This window comes from Pseudoliparis swirei, chromosome 9 (assembly GCF_029220125.1).
Source record: "Pseudoliparis swirei isolate HS2019 ecotype Mariana Trench chromosome 9, NWPU_hadal_v1, whole genome shotgun sequence".
Taxonomy (NCBI): Eukaryota; Metazoa; Chordata; class Actinopteri; order Perciformes; family Liparidae; genus Pseudoliparis; species Pseudoliparis swirei.
The window spans coordinates 29,135,260-29,141,910 of NC_079396.1; the positions used below are offsets into that span (position 1 = coordinate 29,135,260).

Sequence of the window (6,651 nt, forward strand, 5' to 3'; positions counted from 1 at the left end):
TTTGTTTTGAGAAAGAAAGTCATTCTGAAAAAGTTTCTCATTATTTTCACATTTCAAGTTATAATTTTGAGAAGCTAAAGTTTATACGTTTTATTTATTTGTTGTTAACGGAATTCCAGACTTGAAGTTACGCAACCGACCAAAACACAGCTGGGAAGGTATCCGACCGCGCATGCGCTTTGTGGACATCACAGTCTGAAGAAGAGTGCGGCGCACAAGTAGCGCGAGAGGTAAACAAGCTTTTTGTGATTCTCGCGCCCACGTTGTGACGCTCTGGGGAGCAGAGGCGGGTTTATGACACCGAGCGGCTCCTCGGGAGCGGCTCTGGGACTCCTCCGGCCGCGGGGTCGCGTACAGCAGACGGCTAGCTGCGTTAGCTCATCGATTAGCTTCAGCGTTTTAGCCACTGTCAAAAAATCCGACGGGGCGGGACTTGTTTGACTGACGGTGAGAACGCGATATAGGCGTCCCCCCGTGGTTAGTGGACCAATCGGCTTCCTTCTGAGCGGAAGCTAGCAGCCTGTGAACCAATCGGCTTCTTTCTGAGCGGAAGCTAGCAGCCTGTGAACCAATCGGCTTCTTTCTGAGCGGCCGCTCGCAGATCAGAAAACAAACGTAGAAAACTAACTTAACGTAATAGTTTCTTTCATTCATGACGCGCCGCTTGAGTTGTGTGTGTTTCTTTAAACATTTGACCTGAGGCCTCGTCCACAGTACATGTACGTTAATGTACGAAGAGCTGGACTGAGCTCAAAGTTTGGCTACAACTCTGACGTCATCACGTAGCGACACGTACGGTGACGTAGCCTCTTATCGTGCCGACGCGCAGCTTTTACGCCGTTTCAATGTATGTATAAATATATGTGTAAATGTGCCTGTGAAGTAATTAACACAGTTCAAACTGCACGAGTTTAGTCGCTGCTGTTGTTCACGATGTTTAACAACCTTTACATGGAGGTCGCAGAAGAACGAACGTGCGCGTGCTTGCGACGTCTGTTGCTGTCACCAGTCGCGCGCTTTTGGGGACGATAGTGTAATGATCACATGGTTTGGCCTGTGTGTACGGCACCGGTAAAGGGTAAACTTTGTACTCGTTTATTTTTCCTTTATGTATATGTGCCGTACCAGTGTTTTTATCAGGGGCCTCAAGTGAGCTTGGGTTTAGTTAGGATCATGTGTTTTGTTGTATAATTGTAATTATTATTATTGTTGTGTCACGGTCTATAAAAGGTGACGAGGGGGAAGTGACGCGGGGGGTTTTGTTTGGAGCGCGCTGACAGGCTCCGGTGTTGAGCGGCTCAGGACGGCAGCAATCCCGCGACTACTTCGATTGTGGATTTATGCCAACGGGCGGGATCTTTACTGAGAAGACTGCGCAGGAACACTGTCAACTGAGCCAGCACCGACCGGACTAGGGTGACGTAGCGCGGGGAGTGAACGCGGCGCCTCGTCACGTTTCCGCCTGTTCGGCCCGCTGTTCGCCGGCTTTTTGGGGGGAGGGGGGGGGGGTTTGGGCGCGTGCAGTCGTTTACTTTTGTTTTGCGGAACTGCAAAGACTTTGGGGACTGTCGAGATCCGGGGATTATACTTTGTTTTGAGTGGGTTTGATTGTTTGCAGTGTGTGTTCATGTTGGAAGCTTGCTGATGCATTGAATCTTATTTAATATAATAATATTTGAGTTCATGCATTTCGACTGTGTGTTTTTCTTTTACCACCGTTTGAGCAGACACTTAACACCATTATTCGCAGATCCGCCCATTTCCTTCTTTTGCGTATTGTACCTTTTCCCCTTGATTGATTTATAAGGGTGAATTGTTACAGAGTGGTGGCCAGTATGGGGACTTGAGGATTTGATAAATAATTGTGATTTTGGTGTTAACTGTTTACTGCTTAATCTGGAGGATTAATTATTTTGAATGTTTTGTTTCTATGCCAAGGCAGTTATAGTGAGATAATTGTGGGGCTGTATTGATAATATTCATACAACATTGGCAAAATTGCATTTTTGTTTTACACAGAGGGTTTTTTCTCGGTTAATGAATGTTGGTAGATGTGTAGTGTGTAGACAGGATTACTGGTTCTACAGCCGACACTATACAGTTAACATAACCACCCTCAACCATACATACAAACATATTCTACTCATAACCTAAATCCACGTACACACACAAATATACACCATGAGCCACCGGGGGCCAGCCACGGACAATGAGTCCCTGGAGGAATTGACATCCCCTCTTATAGAGATAGGACACAGTGATACCCCGCCTGCGGTCGATCCCGAGGCTGACCCTTACCGCCACGTCACCTCTCGACGCGAGGTCGTAGAATTTACCAGCTTGTTGGAAACCATGTACCTGGAGCAACCAGAGCAGGAACCTCCACAGCCTGAGGATGATGAGGTGTTGGCACTAAGAGAAGAGCTTCGTGATCTCCATGCCAGGGTTGACGCCCTGGAGGTTAGACTTAGCGAAGGGGTTGATAGCGCGCTCCAGCGGGAAGAGGGACGCGGGGCTGCCCTTGAGACCGTGGCAGAGGCGGCTAAGGGGTACGTTGATGCGAGGCTGCAAGGCTTGGATCGCGCCGTAATGACTTGTTTGGAACGAAGGGACGTCTGTTGGGGACAGGAGCTGAAAAAGGCCCTTGATAGAAATCGGCTCTCTTGGAGGCTGGGGGGGTTTTCTACCCCTGCAGGGCCAATATCAGACGACCGGCATAAGACCTGGGAGCCACTGAAATGGGATAGTGCAGAGCCTGAAGTCAATTTCTACATGGCAGTACTGGAAGACGACAGTACCGAACAGCCTGCAAATCCGCTTTGGGAGGCTCAACCGGAGGCGGTCAGGTCGCTGTTGCAGGAGTGGCCTGAGGTGTGGACAGAGTCCACTGGGGCCACTGACGTCATAAAACACAAGATCTGGACGACAGATGAGCTGCCGGTCCGAAAGAGAGCCTACCGAGTGTCACCGCAGAAACAGACGGTTATTGAAGAAGAACTTCAAAAAATGCTCCGCAACGGCGTCATCGAGCCATCCTCTTCGGCATGGGCCTCACCTGTAGTCTTAACCCCACGGAAAGATGGGACACCCCGTTTCTGTGTGGACTACAGGGGAGTTAATGCAAAAACCCACCATGATGCCTATCCAGTGCCGCTAGTCCATGAAATTCTGGAGTCCATGCAGGGGGCCCAGTACTTTAGCTCCTTGGATCTCCGCAGTGGATACTGGCAGGTGGCAATGGATATGGAGAGCAAGCAGAAGACCGCCATGATCACCCATCTTGGCCTATTCCAATTCAAGGACATGCCATTCGGTTTGCGTAATGCAGGTGCCACCTTCCAGAGGTTGATGGAAAGAGTACTGGGGGAGTTGAAGGAGAAGATCTGCTTTGTGTACATAGATGATATCATTGTCTTTTCGCGGACTCAAGAGCAACACTTGCGGGATCTCGATGCAGTTTTTCAGAAACTCCACCAAGCACAACTAACCCTCAATGTAAAGAAGTGTCATCTTCTCCAGACCCAACTCTACTTCCTTGGGCATGTTGTCTCCAGCAGAGGCGTCGAGGTTGACCCCTCAAAGGTCGATGCCATCACTGCCTGTCCAGCCCCCACTGATCTGAAAAGTCTCCAAAGGTTCCTGGGTCTAGTGGGCTGGTACCACAAGTTTATCCCTAGACTGGCTGACATTGTGTCCCCACTCAACAACCTCAAGAAGAAAGGGGTAGCGTGGGAGTGGACGGCGCAATGCCAGGCCGCCTTCGAACAACTCAAGGATCGGTTGCAGTCGTCACCAGTGCTGGCTCAACCGAGGCCCGATCTTGCTTTTCAAGTTCACTGTGACGCTAGTGGGGTGGGGCTTGGAGCCGTGCTGATGCAGGTCATTGAGGGAGATGAGAGTCATCGCCTTTGCATCAAGAGCTCTCCAGGGTGCTGAACTGAGGTATTCCACCGCAGAGCAGGAATGTCTGGCAGTGGTGTGGGCGGTGGAGAAGTGGCGTCATTTCTTGGAAGGTGAACCGTTTGATGTGTTCACAGACCACAGTGCTCTGGCGTGGGCATTCAACTGTCCCAAAGCCTCGTCGAGGCTCACCAGGTGGACTCTGCGTCTGCAGGCATTCTCTTTCCGGGTTCATTACAAGAAGGGTTGTTGCAACGTTGTTCCGGATGCGCTGTCCCGCGCACCACCGCCATCACAAGTAGGTAATGTGTGTGTGGCTGTCGCCAAGTCCCACTGGTCTGATCTACCCAGTTCGCTAAAGGACATTGAAGAGGCTCAGCAGACTGACCCCTTGTGCCAAGAGCTTAGTCTGACTGTTTGCCAGCCCACACCCGGCCGCATTCACTATCAACTACAACAGGGAGTGTTATACCGTGGCGTACCTTCCAAGTACGGAGGTTTTAACTACCAGTTAGTCGTTCCGGCTGTACTTTCACCAGAGTTTCTGGCCTACTTCCACGATAGCCCCTTTGGAGGGCATCTAGGACGGATAAAGACGCTCCTAAAGATCCTCGAGGTGGCGTGGTGGCCAACAGTCCGCAAGGATGTTTGGGGCCATATCCGGGTCTGTCAGACGTGTCAGCAATACAAAGGCACAAACCAAAAACCCGCTGGTCAGCTCCAAACGACTGAGGTCAAACAACCTGGCGAAATGATCGGTGTTGACTTCATGGGGCCCTTTCCGCTCAGCAAGGCACGGAATTCAGTCCTGATGGTAGTGGTGGACTATGGTAGTAAATGGGTCGAGCTGTTCGCTCTTCGGGATGCCAAGACTCCAAAGGTCTGTCAGATTTTGAAAAATGAAATTTTCACCAGCTGGGGAGTACCGGCGTACCTGGTCTCTGATCGGGGACCCCAATTTACAAGCCAGCTAATGTCTAGCCTGTGTGAGAGCTGGGGAGTGGCGCAAAAGCTCACTACGGCATACCACCCTCAGACCAATCTGACAGAGAGGGTCAATAGGACCCTGAAGACCATGATTGCCTCGTTTGTAGGTGACCACCATCAAGATTGGGACCGGTGGTTGCCTGAGTTCCGGTTGGCTATCAACACAGCGGTACATGAGACCACTGGCGTGACTCCTGCCATGTTGGCCCTGGGCCGCGAAGTTAAAGGCTCGCTAGAGCGTCTGGTGCACCAGACCCCTACACCCAACACATCCACATACCACACATTACACACACACTCACAGATGCTAAAGGAGGTCGAAAGACATGTTGGTGTGGCCAAAGCCAGACAAGCCAGGTACTATAATGCACGCCGTAGAGATGTACACTTTGGCGGCGGCGACCTGGTTTGGATTAGGTCGCACCCACAGTCTAAAGCCTCAGACAACTTCTCTGCCAAGTTTGCACCCAGATGGTCAGGGCCTGCTAGGGTAGAGAAGAAGTTAGGTCCTATAAACTACCGTGTTCAATGGTTGACTGGTAAAATGAAGGCGGACAATGTAAATGTGGTTGACATGAAACCCTACTATGGCCCTGATAAGCCGCTGGCTGGGGGGGGGGGGGGGAATGTAATGATCACATGGTTTGGCCTGTGTGTTCGGCACCGGTAAAGGGTAAACTTTTTACTCGTTTATTTTTCCTTTATGTATATGTGCCGTACCAGTGTTTTTATCAGGGGCCTCAAGTGAGCTTGGGTTTAGTTAGGATCATGTGTTTTGTATTATAATTGTAATTATTATTATTGTTGTCACGGTCTATAAAAGGTGACGCGGGGGGGTTTTGTTTGGAGCGCGCTGACAGGCTCCGGTGTTGAGCGGCTCAGGACGGCAGCAATCCCGCGACTACTTCGATTGTGGATTTATGCCAACGGGCGGGATCTGTACTGAGAAGACTGCGCAGGAACACTGTCAACTGAGCCAGCACCGACAGGACTAGGGTGACGTAGCGCGGGGAGTGAACGCGGCGCCTCGTCACGTTTCCGCCTGTTCGGGCCGCTGTTCGCCGGCTTTTGGGGGGGAGGGGGGGGGGTTTGGGCGCGTGCAGTCGTTTACTTTTGTTTTGCGGAACTGCAAAGACTTTGGGGACTGTCGAGATCCGGGGATTATACTTTGTTTTGAGTGGGTTTGATTGTTTGCAGTGTGTGTTCATGTTGGAAGCTTGCTGATGCATTGAATCTTATTTAATGTAATAATATTTGAGTTCATGCATTTCGACTGTGTTTTTCTTTTACCACCGTTTGAGCAGACACTTAACACCATTATTCGCAGATCCGCCCATTTCCTTCTTTTGCGTATTGTACCTTTTCCCCTTGATTGATTTATAAGGGTGAATTGTTACAATAGAATCTCGACCACAGTGAATATGTGAAAGATGATGCTTATTAAAGCGTGCAGTGGTGGACTACTATTCAGGTTCTCTACTAAAGTACTAATACCACAGAAAGTATCGTCTGCTAACTTTACTGAAGGTATGACTGATGTGTGACGCAGGTTACCGCCATATCCTGGTAATCTACATCATACTTCATATTCTATGAGATCATCATATGTTCGACCTGTGAGAACCACACATCTCTATGTCATCAACATTCATCACATAAACACTTCATCCTCCAGTTTATCATCAACATTCATCACATAAACACTTCATCCTCCAATTTATCATCAACATTCATCACAAACACTTCATCCTCCAGTTTATCATC

General features: G+C 49.7%; 1 protein-coding gene across 3 annotated transcripts in view; it reads left to right on the plus strand.

Moving 5' to 3' along the window:
* Positions 1-201: 201 nt before the first annotated feature.
* Positions 202-6,651, plus strand: part of LOC130200186 (PHD finger protein 20-like) — a 33,869-nt gene continuing 27,419 nt past the window's right edge. Inside the window, exon 1 of one of the 3 annotated variants that reach the window (XM_056424237.1) lies at positions 202-230. The gene's annotated coding sequence lies outside the window, so the exon portion shown is untranslated. Of the gene's footprint in view, positions 231-299; positions 848-6,459 lie in introns of those variants that run through there. The other 2 variants (XM_056424238.1, XM_056424236.1) reach the window with 2 other exon arrangements.